The 21451-nt window shown below is 35.0% G+C and overlaps 1 long non-coding RNA gene and 1 pseudogene across 1 annotated transcript; one reads left to right on the top strand and one right to left on the bottom strand.

Moving 5' to 3' along the window:
• Positions 1–1136: 1136 nt before the first annotated feature.
• On the bottom strand, positions 1137–21154 carry LOC111994082 (linoleate 13S-lipoxygenase 2-1, chloroplastic-like; annotated as a pseudogene).
• Positions 8590–13250, top strand: LOC136068422 (uncharacterized). The gene is made up of 4 exons (XR_010629776.1): positions 8590–9335; positions 9947–10073; positions 12457–12536; positions 12752–13250. It is a non-coding gene; the product is annotated as an uncharacterized LOC136068422 (long non-coding RNA).
• Positions 21155–21451: the final 297 nt, after the last annotated feature.

The following is a 21451-nucleotide window of genomic DNA, read 5'->3' as shown; positions in this document are numbered from 1 at the left end:
ATGAAACAGATGCCATTACTTCAAGTGTAGCATATCTGTGAAATAAATTCTGATATACTTCAAATTCAATATTGCTAGATAGAGCTCTCTATAAAGGGGCATTCTGAGCATTTAGAAGACAAAACTAGCTTTGGCTTAAAGTTCTTTGTGCCAGCTTGTGCTAAAATTCTCTCTATATATGTATTCTAAAAATAATTCTAAAGTTTTTTAAGAATACATCTTTGATGCTTGAATTGCAAGACTATTTCCAGAATGTCATTGTAAGTGAATTTTATCAATTCAAAGTGAATGTTGATCTATTACTTATTTTTCAGTTTAAAGTTATTTGTTTCCGATATTTGTTCAGCAATGACAAGATTACTAATTCTATTGGTTGAAGTCTTGAAAATGATGGTTAGGAATATGCATAGGTAGCAAATGGGCCTAGGGCCTGGTATCCATCAAATTTTGCTCATGCCTGTTGGCTGGCCTGATTGCAAGCACGTTGGATTCTTATTTTGGTAATACTTATACTTGGATGTGAACTTAGTATTTGCCTAGAACAACTCATTTAACTGAAATTGAAATTTTTTTTCTTAAAATTACTGTAGATAATTGTTCAAGCCATAATGATAGTATTTGTTCTGGCCTTTGTTTTAATATTCTCTAAGACCCTGATCCATTGGATGCAAATTGTGGATTGTAATGGGTTGACTCAAGTTCTGTAATGGGCTGCACTTAGTGACTTCTCTAGGCCTGTTCCTTCTCTTTACCTGTTCTGTAAATGTGCACATTTTGCACTTGCTTGCTCCCCATCTCTCTCACTCTCAGGCACTCAGCCAGTCACTCACTCACCCTCCATCTCTTGGTTCTTCTCTCCCCCTCCACAACTCATCACCGGCCCCACCAATCTCACCACCGATCTATGAGACGTCCACATCAAAGCTTCTTTGCGAATCGCGATATTATCACCAAGATGCTCCTGATACTACCTAAAGTCCCATCTCAATTAAGATTTGTATGCAAGTCATGTAGTCTTTTAACCTTCAATCCCCAATTCATCAAAATGCACCTCAAAGTTGATTCCTTAGCTTATTGAGGTTTTGACTATAATTATTGTGGTGACCAAAAATTAGATGTGATTGGAATTGAACTAATAGCATTTTAAGTTTTAAGCATCTTATCAAAGACCAAGAAAATCATGTAGGATGGAAGAGTTGTGAAATTCCTTAGTACATGTACCCAATTTTATTTACACAAAAACTGATGCTACTACCATCGCATTAGATGGATAAATTTTATTTACACAAAAACTGATGCTACTACCATCGCATTAGATGGATATGATATTAGGAACTCCCCTACCAGTTCCAGTGACCCCTGGGTTTGAGAATGGCTTCAACAGCTCATATGATACAACTCCAGCTCCAACTCTATTCTTCAGTTTCAAATTGGTGTTCATCTCATCAATGATTCCCTCAAGCTCCTTCAGTCTACCACTAAACTGTTCAAATGCAGCTTTTATGATAGGATTTTCTTCCCAAGATGGTTCCATATTCTCACTAAGATACTCCTCATCTGGTGAGTGATTTGATAGAACATCCAAAACAGCCATCACCTTGGTTGCTTGAATCTGTGAAGGGAAGCATTTCAACAGTTCAACTTCTGGTTTTTTCAAAAAGCTCTTGAATTCTTCATCAGATGGATTCTCAGTTGGCATGTTGGTTCAAGCTATAGTTGACCGGTTAGGGAAGTAACCAGCAAACATATACTGCCCAAAGTTCACAGCTGCATGGTGCCCAGCAGTTACCCAGGTTATGGTTGTTAAAATATGAATTAGATTTTCTGGTGTTTTTAGGACAGGCCACCATGGCTCATCCTTCTTGTCTGCATGGCCTTTTGTTCTAACTTCTGTCCACCAAGCTTGAAGCTCCCCATCAGACTGAACAAGAGATGGTTCAGGGTAGTAGTGGTTCACATAATCACTTACCCATTGCTTAATGGCATCCCAAAGGATTAAACCATCATTGGCAAAAGGGTAGTCTTCGATGGTCAACCTCAAGCCATGCTCAGCCGTTGGATCCTCAACTTCCATTCCCCTGAAAAAACAGCAAAACCAAGCCTTAGTTCCCAAATTTTGGGATCAGCCATGGAACTTCAACAGTCTAGTCATTATTGATCACATGTATTCTATTTCACCATTCTAGTCAGGGGCACCATTCCCCTGAAAGTTGATCATCATTATTGTTTTGAAATTTCATTGAGGGTGTTATGCAAAGTAATTTGCAAGCTTGACGATTCATTAAGTATCAAGAAGTTGAGAAACTGCTGAGTGAAAAAGTAGCAACTTAAGTATAACCATAGAAAACTTTTCATCTGATTATGCCTTATAGGAACCATGAATAAAACTAGAACAATCTTATATTATTTTGATCATATGCAATACCTTCTAATCAAATCTGCTGGCAAAACTTCCATGTCAAACCGCCAGAGCTGGTTGTAAGTAGCAGAACTAAATTCAATGGAGTATTTAGCCGGTGAGAAGGCACTTTCAATTATCCCACCTGCATTAATGAGGCTCTCACGGGCAAGAGCATTGATTTCCATTGTGTACCTGAAATGAGGATGTAAAAGTCTGTAAATTGGATGCATTGCACTTAATTGTCAGTTAGCTGCAATTATGTATGGCTCTGTACAGCAGTGAGTCCGTAGCCTGCAAAAGTACAAAGAAAGAATCCCAAAAATCAATGATAACAATTGTGATTTGTCTGAGCCCAAGTAGACAACTAGCATGATATCAAGGGGAATTCTTTAACCATAGTTTTAGGGTTGTCCAAAATCAGTCACTAAAGAAGTTGATTGCAATGCCAATTTATCATGATTTGAGTTCATGTTTGCATAGTGTTCACCAGTGAATGACAAGCTGGTGATAACCAACATCATGAGCACAAACATGAGCTTTAGCCAGCCGCCACAGCCAGCAACCTGTGGCATCCCACGTTGGGGTAAAAACCTACTTCCATTGGGGTTTGTCACCAGTTGGAGGCCGGGCGAGTTCAATGGCAACAGGCCTTAGTGTGCCATCCTTAGTAAGGAAGACCAATGCCCTTGAACCATACAATGTAGTCCCTTCTACCTCTCTTACTTTGTTCACATAAGGTAGTAACAGATCATGATAATCCAACACCAATAGCCTCTTACTTTTCAAGGCCTGCAACCATGGAAATTAGAGGACTCATTCATCAACCATTCAGGTGGATTGCCTATGAAGAGAGGTAAGTGCAAGATGATACAGTTAGATAATCATTGGAAATTTGGGTAAAACATGCTATAAAATGATGGGAGCACTTTTTGCTTCTCAAGATTTCCCATGTAATAAAAAATTTATCTTTTAGTTTTTATTACATGTATACCTATCTGCACACTTAGCATTTGATAGAAAGCATATTTAGATTAAATACGTTTAAGTGAGATGCAAATGTTGAAAATAACTATTCGGACAAGTAGCAATTGTAACTGTACAAAGAGAGGCAAATTTATAGGCACGCTTTGAGTGGAGCAGTAGCATCAAAAGGAAAGGAACATAGGGAGATCGACATCTAATTATGTGTACATATGTAACCTCATTAACAGTCATAATGCCTCTGATCTCTTGTTCCACTAGTTCTGTTGTAATCAAAGTTTCAAGCGGTCCATAGATCTTAGGATCGAGCTTACTCTTCATGGGCCAATCCTGCATGACATAACTCACAAATTTTATTGCCATTTAAGATTATAAATAAAATTTTCCACTGAATTACTCAGATATTTAGCCATTTGATATATAGCAAATTTGCAAATCGAACATATTTCTTTGGTTCTGAATCTTGAAAATATTATGGCTCAAGAGACCTAAACTCATTTGAGGTCTATGTAATGTACCTATGTACTTTTACTGTAGGAGTAACTTGGGGAAATTTGAGTTGGTTCCTATTGGTGTGGTGCACAATATGGATGTTCTGGTAGGGATGTTGGGTTGTAGGCAATCCTCTTTTCCATTGAGATATTTGGGCCTACCGTTGGGTGCTAAATTTAAGGAGTTGTCAATTTGAAATCCTATTTTGGAGGAGACGGAGAGGAGATTAGCAGGGTGGAAGAGGTTGTATCTATCTAAAGGGGGTAAGGTAACTCTTATTAAAAGTTTTCTTTCCTCCTTATCTACTTACTTTCTTTCCCTTCTGCCTTTACCTGGGAAGGTGGCCAATCGTATGGAGAAGTTACAACGAGACTTTCTGTGGAGTGGTATTAGTGGTGAATCTAAACTACATTTAGTCAATTGGGCTAAGGTTTGTAAGTCGTTATAGGTTGGAGGATTAGGTATTAGACGATTGAGGAGTTTTTATTTTGCCTTGTTAGAAAAATGGTTATGGAGGTATGGCATGGAGACTAATGCTCTATAGAAGAGGGTTATTGAGGAGAAATATGGGAATGATTGGGGTGGTTGGTGCACGAAAAAGGTGACCAGTGATTATGGTGTTAGCTTATGGAGATATATTAGAAGTGGTTGGATGAATTTTTCTAAACTCCTCCTGTATGATGCGGGGGATGGTACTAGAATGAAGTTTTGGAAGCATGTATGGTGTGGAGATTATACTCTCCTAGAGTCTTTTCCGAAACTTTATTGTATTAGTAGGACAAAAGATTCTCCAGTAGCGGAGGTTATGCGTTGGTCTGGTGGGAGGATTCATTGGGATGCTAAATTTTGTTGTCCTCCACAAGATTGGGAACAAGAATCCTTTGATCTGTTTATGAATATGGTCTACTCTTCGACGGTAAGGGGATTGGGTCCTGATAGGGTTTGTTGGAAGCCAGCAAGGAGTAGAGGTTTTGAGGTTAGAGGATTCTATTTTTCTTTCTACCCTCCTACTCTCTTATCCTTCTCTTGGAGAATGATATGGCAATCGAAGGTTCCTCCAAGGGTAGCTTTCTTTTCATGGTTTGCTTCCTTAGGTAAGATTTTAACACCAGATAACCTTCGCAAACGATGTGTGCTAGTTCTTGATTGGTGCTATATGTGTAAGAATTGTGGAGAGTCAATGGATCATCTTCTTCTTCATTGCCCCATAGCTTGTGAGTTGTGGTCGTTGGTGTTTTGTTTGTTTGGAATTCATTGGGTTATGCCTCACAAGGTTATTGAGTTGTTTGAGTCTTGGCAAGGTATGTTTGGACGATATAGAAACATAGATTTGTGGAGACTTGTGCCTCATTGCTTGTTATGGTGTATTTGGCATGAAAGAAATGCTAGAAGTTTTGACGGATGTGAACGCTCTATGTTAAAGATTAAGTCTTTTTTTTACACACTCTCCTTGATTGGAGTGTGGTATTTTGTCATTTTTCTTGTTCTTCCCTTCCTGTTTTACTTGATCGTTGTAATCTTGGTTCTTGATTTGTGCCCCCATAGTACATTCCTAATGTACTCGGGTTGGCTGTTTTTCTTTGTTTAATAAAATTTTCATTACTTAAAAAAAAAAAAAAAAAAAAAAAACCTATGTACTTTTACAGCAAGAAAAAACTAATCGTAGTCACACAAGTACTACAACCCTAAGGTTAGCCTAGTGTTACCTACTGCACGTATCTTACATTGGGTTCATTGTAGGACAATAATTCAAATAACAAAGATGTGGTCGTCAAGGATTTTCTATTATGGGCATAGGCCATTAGGCCACACCACATTAATTATGACTTTTGCTTTCTCTCTCTCTAACAAAAATTCAAATCGTGAAGATGAAACTAGTGCTTAGCATGAACTGCCTATGTAGTGAAGTACCTTCACCAAGTGTATACACGTAGACGGACATTGGGAAATAATTTTTTTTATTTTTTTTAAATTCTTCTTTGTATAAGTCCATGAAAAATGCATACCGTAACTAGTTGTATGCTACATGGGTTAAGACCAGCTAGAGTTTGCCTAGAAAATTCTTCATCCCTGAACCAAGCAAAAAATTCTTCATCCCTGAACCAAGCAAATTTATCTCCTGCAAAAGAAGATTCATGTATACAAATGAGAGCCAGACAGAGACAAAGATAGAGAGAGTGAAAGTCATACAAAGAGAATGAGATGCATACTATCAATGAATGCAGGGGTCTCAAAGGGCAAAAGATTCTCTTGAGTATCAGTTACAGCCTTCACAAGCCTTGGTAGTATTTACTGAAAGAAGCCGGCATTTGTAGGCTTAGGCAATGTGAGTCCTTCACAAAATAGTGAGTCTATGGCAGTGAAGTGTGGAAATCCCAAGTGGGGGTCAAGAAGTGATATCTCAAGCTGAGGCAGCAGTGCATGCATCACAGATTTTAGGGTCTTTGCTGAAAATGTCAACTGCTTCACCTCTGAGAATGCCTCGTCCCTAGGCACATATACACTGCTGCTTCTTTGTTCCGACAAGGGGTCTACATTGTCAAAATAATGAAGAGTCACAAAGCTTCAGTTATTGATGATCTTATGTAGTTGCCACTGTCCTTTATTATACAATCTCAGATAACATAATTGTATAGTACAATCAAATGGTATACGTTCATAACCGTTAATCATTATAGCTTTTTATTCAGGAACTACTCTGTTTAAAGTTACATTCTACAACATATCACATTCCAATTCTTTTTCAAATTTCAACTAGACACAATAACATGTCTTGTACTTCTTACTCTTAAAAAACGTGTGGCATTCTATTAATGTATTTTGCTGGCATAAAGTTAAAACTAGAATTTTCAGACTGTATACAAGGACAATGTCACGTTTATAAGTAACATATTTGAGATCAAGTACTTAAATACTCAAAGAAAACCAGGTCTTTTTTTTTTCCTGGTTAAATTCTATATTTTGTCCTCAACTTTTGACAATATATTCTAGAATCATCTTCATATTTTAAAATGGTTCAAAAGGTCTTACCGTTATCTAATTGATAAAAAATGCTATTAAAGCAAACATAATTCATGAAACTAATGTATGAATTTCGTTTCTTATGTTAGCTTTTTCCTAATTGGACTGAATAGAAATTGTTTAATTTTAAGGAAGAACAAATTATTTTCAACAAATTTTAGAGAACAAATTATACATTATATTATAATTACAAAATATATATATTTTTTTCACGTATCATGTGGGTCTGCATTGTCCTTATTTCTTTTGGTTCTTCTTTCACATCTTCAATATGTGAGTGTAATTGATGATTGTTGTAATTTGTTCCTGTCCATTTACATACTAACATCAATTATTGTTTTATTGTATTTCACATGCATCAGCACAAGACAAGAAGTGGAGAGTAAATATAGGGCCCCATGTAAAAGTGATGTAGTGCTTTTAATCTCAAAGTACATTGAGATACAGGGATGATTGCTTTCATATAGTCTGCATATAGTTTCAGGACTCCTGTGAAAGGTAAGCCTACTTATCTAAAATCGTAATGGTCTAACTACTGCTTTTGTATATTTTGGTATTTTAGATTTGCAACTTTTCCTTCTCATGTCTGAGTTTGTTTCTAGGTATAATTTTTTAATGTTCTTTATTTTTTCCCTCTAAATATCCAATGATACTTCCCCAAGTAATGCCAGAGCTGTTTCACTAGTTCGTATAGCAAACGAGATATGCTTGCTTGCATCATAGTGCTTCTTTTAAGACATTTTAGCTTTATCTATTGAATGGGAAAGGGGGAGGAATATGAGGAATTTAATTCCTGTGAACCAAAATAATATGAAACATAAGATTGGAAACTAATTTTTGTATTTTTTATCACTTATTTGAAGAATGCAGGAGGAAATAGGTCATGAGTGCATTAACCTGCTCACATGAGTACAACTGTACTTTTATTCACTTTCAGTAAATCAGTAATTCAACACATAGTTGATTGTTTCAAAGTGAAATATAAAAAAATATTAATAATAATATAAAAAAAAGTAAATGATGACATGTGTTATCTAGTATGGATTCATTTGCAGAACTATTTCATATTTTTTTAGCATCTTATGAATCTCGATTAGAACGTTGTTTTCTTAAGTTGGTAATTCCTTCATAAATCTGCAGCTTGCGTTATAATCAAATGCTAAGGATACAGCTTATGAGAAAGAATGTAACATGAGATGTTGGTCAATTAATGCAGGTCAACAAAAGCAAATGAAGTTTTTCAAACAAATTTGTGGAATCCAAGTTCCTGTGCTAGATGATGAAAATTTTTCTATGAGAGTATTGGTGAGTGAGAATCTTTATCATTTTAGAGCTGAATCAGGAAACTTGTGTTGAAGAGCTTACGGATTATTCACTTTTGAATTGGTTGCAAGAAAAAAAAAAAATGTATCCTCAGGAACTGAAAATTTGGGTTCCATGAGTAAACTATGTTTCATAGATATATTTGCAGCCAGGTCTAGATTGAATGTTAAAAGAGAGCAAAACTGAATTGATATTCACAGTACAAAGCCATCATCAAAAAGTAATAACAAGGAACCTAGACTAACCCCATTTTGATCCTAGTAGCACTGGGTAACTTGTCTTATAGCTAGGTAGAGATAACTTGACCTACAAGTATAGGTTTAAAAAAACTATGGGCTGTAATATGTTTGGGCTCAAGGGCCCAAATCTATATATTACTAAAAGTTGAAGCGTAGCAATTAATGTTACTACGCTCACATTGAGTCACGTCAGCAGCCATGTCATTCCCAACCTCTTTTCTGAATTTTTCATTCAATTTTAAAATAGTTTTTACCAATTTTAAAATACAAATAAAACTAAAATTATTTCCAGTCTTATCTCCACTTTAAAGTCCAATTCTTATACATTTATTTCCACTATAAAGCCCAAGCCCAAACTCAAAGGCTTTTCAACTAAATCCCTTTGTCATACCTAATTTTTTTCACGGTTACAACATAAACCCAAGCCTGACTTTTGTGTTCACAGTTTCAAATTTAATCGGCAAAGCTTTCTGTCTCCCCACCTTTTGGTCTACCGGGTTCCATGGTTTGAGAAAAACAACCCTTCATCAGTGTTTCAATTTTCAACGATTACAATTCTTCAATGGCAACCCTTCAGCTTGCTAGCGCAAGCCTGCAATGGCAGTCTCTCTGTCTTCCCTCCTTCCTCTTTTCCTCTCCTCAGAGTATATTAATACTAGGATGATTTAGTTTAGGTATCTCTAAATCCCAGATTCTCTTATAGCAACCGAGTTGTTAATTGAGCATTTATGATGTAGTTGGAGCATGAAAAAGAAGAAGCTGGGTCTGAATACGAAGAAAGAGAAAGTGAATGAGGAGAGGGAGATGAAGTTGAAGCTAACAATAGAGATGAGGAGATGGAACTATTAGAAGAAGAGTATAAGCATCTTCAACACCGGGTATGACTCTTTTATTGTTTACCACATTGGTTATGCACTTGTGTAAAAACATAGAAACATTGGTTTTAGTTGCTGGGTGTGTTTTATATGATTTTGATATGGCCGAATAGTTAATGTAACCAAAAGAATATTTGGCTCAACAATTTCGAATAGCTAAATTTAACCAAAAGAATATAGGTGTGTAATCCCTTTATATGGAAAGCTAAATTTAATAAACTCTCGATTATAAATTTCTGCTTCAGCATACTCTAACGGTCTCGGCTTCCAAAGAATGGCCAAGTGCTACCTGTCAGAGATGAAGCTAAAGCTAACAATAGAGATGAGGAGATGGAACTATTAGAAGAAGAGTATAGGCATCTTCAGCACCGGGTATGACTCTTTTATTGTTTACCACATTGGTTATGCACTTGTGTAAAAACATAGAAACATTGGTTTTAGTTGCTGGGTGTGTTTTATATGATTTTGATATGGCCGAATAGTTAATGTAACCAAAAGAATATTTGGCTCAACAATTTCGAAAAGCTAAATTTAACCAAAAGAATATAGGTGTGTAATCCCTTTATATGGAAAGCTAAATTTAATAAACTCTCGATTATAAATTTCTGCTTCAGCATACTCTAACAGTCTCGGCTTCCAAAGAATGGCCAAGTGCTACCTGTCAGAGATGAAGCTAAAGCTAACAATAGAGATGAGGAGATGGAACTATTAGAAGAAGAGTATAAGCATCTTCAGCACCAGGTATGACTCTTTTATTGTTTACCACATTGGTTATGCACTTGTGTAAAAACATAGAAACATTGGTTTTAGTTGCTGGGTGTGTTTTATATGATTTTGATATGGCCGAATAGTTAATGTAACCAAAAGAATATTTGGCTCAACAGTTTCGAAAAGCTAAATTTAACCAAAAGAATATAGGCATGTAATCCCTTTATATGGAAAGCTAAATTTAATAAACTCTCGATTATAAATTTCTGCTTCAGCATACTCTAACAGTCTCGGCTTCCAAAGAATGGCCAAGTGCTACCTGTCAAATATAAATTTGAAAATATTGTTTAATGATGAAATGATATATTTTTCTAGCTTAAGATTATTGGGAGAATTTATGTGAAACAATCTTGGACAATATTAAGGGTCTACTTAGATCCATAGGAAATTTTAGGAAACATATGGATAATTTTTCAGATCTGTAAAATTTTCATTTGCCCAAACTCAAACACCCAAAAAGACCTCATACAAGCTAAGTTTCATAGACTACAAAAATTCTTTTTTTACAAATTCTTTATGCAATGAGCTATTCTTGGTATAAAGTATACATAATAAAAGAACACCAAAATCTGCTTAAAATTCGGCAAGTCGAGGATTCTGTTAATATAAAGAAAACAAAATTTTCCCTATCCTAGCTGCCTTGACTAAGTTCAGTGGGAAGTATCATATTCTTTTTTTCTTTTCCTGTCTTTGATTTGTTCATTTTGGATGTAGAGTGTCTATTTTTTAATATGAAATTTTATTGAATTACATCCCCATAATACGAAATTATATAGAACCCAAAAAAGCTTCTCAAAATTTGAACCCTAAGTGAAGAACAGTCCATTCAAGCCTTCACAAGATGAAAAAACGGGGAAATTGTATACCAAAAAAAAAAAAAGAACCCAAATGCTTTAGAGCCGCAACATGATCAAATGTAAATAGCAAAGACAGAGGGAGATTTAAAAAAAAATTAAAAAAAAAAAAACGAGGTTGGTCTAAAGCCAATCTTCTAGCACTGGGACACTCTTGCTCCTTCCATATCCCTTCCAAAGTGAACAGTAAAAAAATCCAGCTTTGAGTCTATTTGATTGTATTCTTAGCCATCTCATGGATATAAATTGAAATAAATGCTCAACCACTCTAGAAAACTTCAACTTGGCTTTCCATATAAATGGATTACACGCCTATTGCTTTGCTAGGAAATTCCATTGTTGCCCGAACAGTTTATATAACTAAAATAATATTTGGCTCCAAAGTGGATGATATGTAGGGTATCCTTGACATTGGAAAAGAATTGTTTGCTGAAGCAAAAACTACAAGTGGCTAGCTCACAAGAATGGCCAAGTACTACCTGCTGATTATAAATTTGAAGATATTGTCTAATGATGAAATGATATAACCACTTATAAATTACATATATCAGAGTGTGAAGATTAAAAAGGTGCAGTGATATGTAAGCTTAAAAAATCTGCTTAAAATTTTGCTGGTCAAGGATTCTATCATTATAAAGAAAACAAATTTATCCCTAACCTAGCTACCTTGACTAATTTCAGCATGAAGTATCATATTCTTTATTTCTTTTCCCATCTTGGATTTGATCAAGGAGGATGAACATGTTGTGGCCATTTTGGATGTAGAGTGTCTAATTTTCAATATGAAATGTTACTGAATTACATCCCCACTGTATGAGAGAATATAGAACCAAAACAAGTTTCTCAGAATTGAAACCCTAAGTGAAGAACAGTCCATTCAAGCCTTCACAAGATGAAAAAAATGGGGAAACACATGATCAATTGTAAATAGCAAAAACAAAGGGAGATAAAAAATAAAAATAAAAAATAAAAACAAACAAACAAACAAACAAGAGAGGTTGGTGATGACTTGGCAAGTTAGATTGTTAAATTTTTTAAATATTTGTACAAGCATTAATCTTTATTTTTTTTATCTCTGCAGATATATCATACTATTATTTTTTGTATGTTTGATTAATATTTTTTTTAATCACAGTTAGTTAGGCTAAGATACTTATATGTGGGGTGGAATTAACTAGGTTGTGGGGTTTACTTAAAAGGCAACCTGCTAGAGTAAGAGTAAGCTGTGAAGAATACCAAGCATTGACAGTTTAAGGGTTCAAATTGTTTACGGGTTTTTGTTTTATGTATGGTTTTCAATGCAACTAACATCAATTTAATACACAAACATGAAGGTGGAAATGAGAGTTCTCAATGCATTTTTTTAAAGCTTTTTTTGATTTATTAATTTTTAGTGCTTACTGTTTCAATGTTAAGGACTCAGTGAAAAACTTATTTTGTATTTGTACTATTGTTTTACTTTTGGGAAAAATTTGATGGGTTTTCTATGTTTGTGTTTGCAGTTCGTATTGATTTGCTGGATGTGAATGGTGATGTGGGTGACTTAGACGAAGATGATGAGCTACCTGTCTTCTATCTCAAGGTTTTTTTTTTCCTTTATATATTAAGTTGTAAATGCGTAATAGTTTCTTTGAAATCTTATATAGATTCTATTTATAGTCATAGGGTCAACATAATATATTCAATTAGACTCCTATTAATTATTTTTTTCTTGAGTTATTGAATCAAACATGCATCTAAATTCTATTTTAAATGGAAATAATTCAATTGAAGCTTATTTACATTTTTTTTTCCTAGACAAGAGACGAATGTTTACATTGAATTGTGTACCTGACGGTGCAATCCCCCACATAGATAGCGTGGAAGAAAACCATAAACTGGAGTTCTATGGAGTTCTTGAAATCTTGCCTCAAGTTATGATTAGGAGTTCTATGATGATTGTATGTACGTAACTTATTATAGAACATGGTGGGAAAATTGAATCTAAAGGAAAGAGGAAACATTTTGGTCGAGAGCAAGTGTCACAAATGTCTCAAAAGCTATTAGCGCATGTTGACAAGTTTGGGGTTTGATGGTGCCATAGAAGTTTCAGTGGAAGCATTCTCTCAATTGCTAATCTGTAGTGTATGTAAATTAGGCTACCTATTGAAAGTTCTTGCTGAATGCTATAATTTCTAAAAGCTATGTTTAGCTACTAAACTACTTGAGATGTTCCTTAAAATTTTGGGATATAAGTTAATAGGAAACGTCTTTTACATTATGCTTTCAAATACAATTTTTATTCAACTTTGATGTTGGTTTTTATTCCCTTTTAGTTTTTATAGAGAAGTAAGAACATAGAATTTGTATTTTAATTTTTTGTGTATGCATATCCACATTCCCGCACACAATATATACACGACCAACTTATATAGTTGCAAGGCTAGATAGTTTAGCAAATACCTGTTAGTCTCAAATGGGGTTTTGCATTTTAATAATTTTTAATGAATTCAAAGTGGAAATTTGTTAGATAGCACGGATTGTGTTTTCAACCAATTGAATTTTCAAGTAACATTCAACATTTTTTTTTATGAATTAGTTTATGTAACATGCCTCATTAAACAGATCAAACATCAAATATTTAGAAAGAAATTATAAGTAGCATGTAACTTTGCAATATGAACTAAACGTTAGACTTGCATATCTCTTTTCCAACTACAAAATGTACCAATAATGAGAAACACTATTTGAAAGGCAATTTAATTGGAAAATAATTGTGCTTGCTGAAGGAGGAATAAAGATTCATAAATTTGCTTTTGCAAGTCTGGAATGGAGTATTTTTAAAGGCTATGATTATGGATTCATCAAACTTGCAACATTTAACCATTTAAACTTGCTGTTTAAGTGCATGAATATTAGAAATTAATCTTATAGTTTTCATCAATCTAGAGGAAGATGAATTTAAAAAAATGAAGTTCTTGAACATTTTTTTGAATTTTCCCGTGCATCGCACGGGTTAGCGACTAATAATAATTAAAAGTTAAAACCACAAATTACAAAGTATGGAATTTTTTTTGTTCTGTAGTTGGGGAACCTTTCATTTATACATCATCTGTCTGTTAACAGTTGCAAGAAGCCAGAACTTCTACCAGCACTGGATGTGGTGGAATGCCTCGTTAATTTGAAGATGCCAGTTATTTTTCAATGTTCCAATAAAAAGGTCACATTTGATTAATAGGCTCTCAATCTATTTCATTCCCTTCAAACTTCAAACAGCTGACAAAGGATTTGAGCAAAGCGCTGTGAAATTCTATCATTTGACTTGCCTGTAAATGACGTGTTTAATGTCCCCAAGAAAGAGGAACAACCTGAGATTCAAGTCAAAAGAGAGCATCTTTTCATTTTGTCTGATTTCAAGTTCCAAATTTTTGGAAGCCATCTTCGTTTTAACCTGTTTGAAATTTCTGGTTGCTGGCCAATTTGACTATTATTGTGTCTATATCTGCAAATGTTTACAAGTTTACTCTACATGATAGCTCTACTACCTTTGTCAACTAACAAAATATCAAGTGAGTCCAAGTTTTCCAGCTTTTACATTCCATCTCCTATGTACTTAGCAATGGATCTTTTCTAATAAAATGAATTCCAGTATGTCATCCACCCATTGAATCTTATTTTTTTCCGGGGTTATGGTTGGTTAACCTAGGGACCTCTTTTTTCATCAACATCTGAACTTTACTGCACTCTAAAAGGTATATATCTGCCCAAATAATTCCAAAATAATTTCTTCTTCATATCTTTCTAGCTTCAATTAATGTCAGTTTTGTTCTTCTCTTCTTGTAAGCTTTTCCTTAATGAAACGGCCAATTGTTTTGGATGCTCCGATTCATGAACGTGTTGGAAGAACAGTTCTTAATAGTAAGCAGATAAGGTAATGGACATATAACTTTTATCGGCTATTATTCAAAAATTACCATTTGGTTTAAAATTTCATTTTGTTACTCAGAAATGATTTGAAAGTTTTACACATTAAGTCATGTATGAGTATGGATATAAAAACAGGGAATGGCTCGAAGACTACCCTTTTGCCAATGATGGTCTAATCCTTTGGGATGCCATTAAGCAATGGGTAAGTGATTATGTGAACCACTACTACCCTGAACCATCTCTTGTTCAGTTTGATGGGGAGCTTCAAGCTTGGTGGACAGAAGTTAGAACAAAAGGCCATGCAGATAAGAAGGATGAGCCATGGTGGCCTGTCCTGGAAACTATAGCTCGAACCAACATGCCAACTGAGAATCCATCTGATGAAGAATTCAAGAACTTTTTGAAAAAACCAGAAGTTGAATTGTTGAAATGCTTCCCTTCACAGATTCAAGCAACCAAGGTGATGGCTGTTTTGGATGTCCTATCAAATCACTCACCAGATAAGGAGTATCTTGGTGAGAATATGGAACCATCTTGGGAAGAAAATCCTATCATAAAAGCTGCATTTGAACAGTTTAGTGGCAGACTGAAGGAGCTTGAGGGAATCATTGATGAGAGGAACACCAATTTGAAACTGAAGAATAGAGTTGGAGCTGGAGTTGTACCATATGAGCTCTTGAAGTCGTTCTCAAAGCCAGGGGTCCACTATGGTTAACCTCAGGCCATGCTCAGCTGTTGGATCCTCAACTGCCATTCCCCTGAAAAAACAGCAAAACCAAGCCTTAGTCCCCAAATTTTGGGATCAGCCATGGAACTTCAACAGTCTAGTCATCATCGGTCACATATATTCTTTTTCACCATTCTAGTCAGGGGCACCATTCCCCTGAAAGTTGATCAACAATACTGTTTTGAAATTTCATTGAGGGTGTTATGCAAAGTAATTTGCAAGCTTGACAATTCATTAAGTATCAAGAAGTTGAGAAATTGCTGAGTGAAAAAGTAGCAACCTAAGTATAACCACAGATAACTTTTCATCTAATTATGCCTTATAGGAACCATGAATAAAACTAGAACAATCTTATATTATTTTGATCATCTGCAATACCTTCTAATCAAATCTGCTGGCAAAGCTTCCATGTCAAACCGCCAGAGCTGGTTGTAAGCAGCAGAACTGAGTTCATTGGAGTATTTAGCCGGTGAGAAGGCGCTTTCAATTATCCCACCTGCATTAATGAGGCTCTCTCGGGCAAGAGCATTGATTTCCATTGTGTATCTGAAATGAGGATGTAAAAGTCTGTAAATTGGATGCATTGCACTTAATTGTCGGTTAGCTACAATTATGTATGGCTCTGTACAGCAGTGAGTCCTTAGCCTACAAAAGTACAAAGAAAGAATCCCAAAAATCAATGATAACAACTGTGATTTGTCTGAGCCCAAGTAGACAACTAGCATGATATCAAGGGGAATTCTTTAACCATAGTTTCAGGGTTGTCCAAAATCAATCACAAAAGAAGTTGATTGCAATGCCAATTTACTGTGATTTGAGTTCATGTTTGCATAGTGCTCACCAATGAATGACAAGCTGGTGATAACCAACGTCATGAGCACAAACATGAGCTTTAGCCAGCCTCCACAGCCAGCAACCTGTGGCATCCCACGTTGGGGTAAAAACCTGCTTCCATTGGGGTTTGTCACCAATTGGAGGCCAGGTGAGTTCAATGGCAACAGGCCTTAGTGTGCCATCCTTAGTAAGGAAGAACAATGCCCTTGAACCATACAATGTAGTCCCTTCTACCTCTCTTACTTTGTTCACATAAGGTAGTAACAGATCATGATAATCCAACACAAATAGCCTCTTACTTTTCAAGGCCTACAACCATGGAAATTAGAGGACTCATTCATCAACCATTCAGGTGGATTGCCTATGAAGAGAGGTAAGTGCAAGATGATACAGTTAGATAATCATTGGAAATTTCAGGTAAAACATGCTATGCAATGATGGGAGCACTTTTTGCCTCTCAAGATTTCCCATGTAATAAAAATTTTATCTTTTAGTTTTTATTACATGTATACCTATCTACACACTTAGCATTTGATAGAAAGCATATTTAGATTAAATATGTTTAAATGAGATGCAAATGTTGAAAATAACTATTCGGACAAGTAGCAATTGTAACTGTACAAAGAGAGGCAAATTTATAGGCACACTTTGAGTGGAGTATTAGCATCAAAAGGAAAGGAACATAGGGAGATTGACATCTAATTATGTGTACATATGTAACCTCATTAACAGTCATAATGCCTCTGATCTCTTGTTCCACTAGTTCTGTTGTAATCAAAGTTTCAGGCAGTCCATAGATCTTAGGATCGAGCTTACTCTTCTTGGGCCAATCCTGTATGACATAACTCGCAAATTTTAAAGCCGTTTAAGATTATAAATAAATTTTTCCACTGAATAACTCAGATATTTAGCCATTTGATATATAGTAAATTTGCAAATCGAACATATTTCTTTTGTTCTGAATGTTGAAAATATTATGGCTCAAGAGACCTAAACTCATTTGAGGTCTATGTAATGTACCTATGTACTTTTACTACAGGCAAACTAATCATAGTCACACAAGTACTACAACCCTAAGGTTAGCCTAGTGTTATCTACTGCATGTATTTTACATTGGGTTCATTGTAGGACAATAATTCAAATAACAAAGATGTGGTTGTCAAGGATTTTTTGTTGTGGGCATAGGCCATTAGGCCACACCACATTAATTATGACTTTTGCTTTCTCTCTCTCTAACAAAAATTCAAATCGTGAAGATGAAACTAGTGTTTAGCATGAACTGCCTATGCAGTGAAGTACCTTCACCAAGTGTATACACGTAGATGGACATTGGGAAATAATTTTTTATTATTATTTAAATTCTTCTTTGTATAAGTCCATGAAAAATGCATACGTAACTAGTCGTATGCTATATGGGTTTAGACCAGCTAGAGTTTGCCTAGAAAATTCTTCATCCCTGAACCAAGCAAATTTATCTCCTGCAAAAGAAGATTCATGTATACAAATGAGTGCCAGACAGAGACAAAGATAGAGAGAGTGAAAGTCATACAAAGAGAATGAGATGCATACTGTCAATGAATGCAGGGGTCTCAAAGAGCAAAAGATTCTCTTGAGTATCAGTTACAGCCTTCACAAGCCTTGGTAGTATTGACTGAAAGAAGCCGCCATTTGTAGGCTTAAGTAATGTGAGTCCTTCACAAAATAGTGAGTCTATGGCAGTGAAGTGTGGAAATCCCAATCTCAAGCTGAGGCAGCAGTGCATGCATCACAGATTTTAGGGTCTTTGCCGGAAATGTCACCTGCTTCACCTCTGAGAATGCCTCGTCCCTAGGCACATATACACTGCTGCTTCTTTGTTCCGACAAAGGGTCTACATTGTCAAAATAATGAAGAGTCACAAAGCTTCAGTTATTGATGATCTTATGTAGTTGCCACTGTTCTTTTTCTTATACAACCTCAGATAACATAGTTGTATAGTACAATCAAATGGTACATGATCATAACCATTAATCTTTATAGCTTTTTATTCAGGAACTACTTTGTTTAATGCTACATTCTACAACATATCACATTCCAATTTTTTTTCAAATTTCAACTAAACACAATAACATGTATTGTACTTCTTATTCTTAAAAAACGTGGGCCATTCTATTAATGTATTTTGCTGGCACAAAATTAAAACTTGAATTTTCAGACTGTATATTAGGACGATGTCACATCATTTATAAGTAACATATTTGAGATCAAGTACTTAAATACTCAAAGAAAACCCGGTCTTTTTTTTTCCTGGTTGAATTCTATATTTTGTCCTCAACTTTTGACATATTCTAAAATCATCTTCATATTTTATATTGGTTCAAAAGGTCTTTATCATTATCTAATTGATAAAAAATGCTATTAAAGCAAACAAAATTCATGAAACTAATGTCGCTTTGATGATATGAGGCCTATGACATGGCATGAATCTTGTTTCTTATGTTAGCTTTTTCCATCCATATAAAAACCTTTTTGAAGCAATTTTGTAAGTATAAGAACTAAAGTGAAACATTTTGAAGTGTAAGATTGTTTTTTGAAACAAATGTCTAAAGTTGAGAACTATATGTGTAATTTAACCCCTTTTTTAAGGAATCGGTTTGAGTTCAATGTACTAGAGCACTGGACCCAATCTTTAAACGCTTTTTGCAATATTTTGGAATTTTGGTTCCCCTTTTTACAACGTAGACGTCCTGTTCTGCAGCGCCTTGGGTATGGGTGGTCTTTGCCTCCAAGGACAGGTCGTGCCAATTCACTGCTTTTATCTGATCACCAAGGTCATTATATGTATCATAGTCATAGATTCTCTCAAATGTCTTCCTCTTCCCTTCTCCAGTGCCTCTTACATTTTCCAGCTCCAATTCCCTTAGCCTCTTCAATCCACTAGGAGTGTCTGATGGTAAACAGGACTGATTTAATGGCACAAATAAGTACAGCCATTAGTTTTCCACAGTAGTGATGATTTAACATACAACATCCCACTTTGACTTATTAATTGAAATGATAATCTCTAATGGACCAATTTCAACATTTCACATTCAGGGAATCCCCTGATGTTCATCAACCGATCCTTATCCTTCTAAAGAGTGAATTTAATCATTTAATCATTATTCTAACATTTCTTTTTACACGTGAGCTCACACTCCTTAATAAGTGGGATCCAACCTGTTATACTATAATGATAAACTGTCACTTGTTCAAGAAGTTTAAATTGTTAAGAAATAATGAATTTAATCTATTATTATACTAACATGGATAAATAGTACTATTATCGTTAGAATTTAATAATATAAATTATATCAGAATTATTTTTTTGGAGAATCAAATGCTATTAGATTTGTGAAGTAAAGAGTCTTCACACTAAAATAAACTATATTTTTTTTGGAGATGGACATGTAACTTTGCACGAGAAGAGGAAACAGAGGAAGTTGAGACCTTATTGGTGAAGAAGATCCTCTTGTGAGGATTGTCATACTTGGAATGAACCCATGAGTTACATGTAAAATACAATGGCCCATTTGGGAAGCCTTCGAGAATAATGTTGTTGACGTACATCTCCTTGTGGTGTTCATTCTCTAACAAAATAGCTCCAACCTTTCCAAAACTGGCTGGTACGGCAAAACTACTCTCGTATTTCACCTCATCACTCTTATGGCTCACTCCATGCGCATAGGCCTTGATTGTTTCCCTCTCCAACCCAGTATCTACAGTAGTTAAATACACGAGCATTTTCAGTTTTCAAATAGCTATGACTTATGACCCAATTAATTATCAGCAAATGCAGTACTTTGATAAATAAAAGAGGTACAAATTTTTAAAGCCTCACATATTTCTTAATACAATTTTATTTTTATAGGATTTATTTTTTAAGCAAAATAAGCCAAAGGACATAACCAAGACTCTAGTGGACTTATTTGGCTATTATTTTTTCCTTTATAATGCATGCCAAAGGTGGTAAAAATGTGATCCTTTTAGTTAGAAAATTAATTAGATTTGTAATATTTAATCTAAATCGTGAAATAAATTCATTTAAATAATGAGTATCCTTTTTTTTATTGGAATAATGGCTACTTCTTCCTAAAAATAAAAATAAAAATTCTATTCATTTCAAGAGATAGATATAATACCAAGTGCTCTCAAACTAAACCATTAGCTAAAGCTTTGATGTTGTCCATGCATACTCATATAGGTGCTGTTAAAAGTATGTCAAAAGGAATAATAGTGGTATTTCATGTAAAAACAACAAAGAAACTGGACACCAATGCAAACACTCCAGTGATCTGGTAGAATAATTACTTTCAAGTGTAGTTAATTAATATGTATGCTATATATCATCACTTACTAGGATCAAGCTCAGCGCTAATGAGCTCCAAAAGTAATGTTTTACCAAAAAAATCAGTGAAATCATCAACAGGTTTGGTTAACCCAAGGTTGGAGAAGAACTCTCCAGTAGTGACCTTAACTCTCACAACTGCCTTAATTGAAACTGGGTTTTGATCAATTGCAGCACCCATTGATGATGAGCCAGTTTTGGCACCAACATTATAATTGGCTCGTATGCAAAAGTTGGTGTTTCTTTTGAGGAAGTGTTGGCATGGATGGACAGGGAGAGAGGTGAAGCCATGGAAGAGAATTGAGGGTTTTGGTGAAAGGAAGAAGGGTGGATAAGAGTTAAGGCATTGCAACTGAGAGTTCAACATGGTGTTCATGAGTGGGTTTGTAAGTTCTGAGTTGCATCTGAAGGTTATTTTTAGACACAATAGGCGGATTTTGATCTGTGAGATGGGATATTTCTCATAGACATGCTAACCTGATCACATCACTTTTATTACTTACTAGCCGCGAACTCGTGCGTTGCGCGTGATAATTATTTTTATGGTGGTTTTATTAAAAAAAAAATTACAATTTAAACTAATCTAATAATGAGTAATATATTTCATAATTATATTTTTATTTAAGAACAATCTTAAATGTAATATAGGATCAATCCAAAACAC

This window comes from Quercus suber, unplaced genomic scaffold (genome assembly GCF_002906115.3).
Source record: "Quercus suber isolate HL8 unplaced genomic scaffold, Cork oak 2.0 scaffold_114, whole genome shotgun sequence".
NCBI classification, from domain to species: domain Eukaryota; kingdom Viridiplantae; phylum Streptophyta; class Magnoliopsida; order Fagales; family Fagaceae; genus Quercus; species Quercus suber.
Note: the sequence above shows the minus strand (reverse complement) of the source record. Positions and strands in the feature narration are given on the sequence as shown.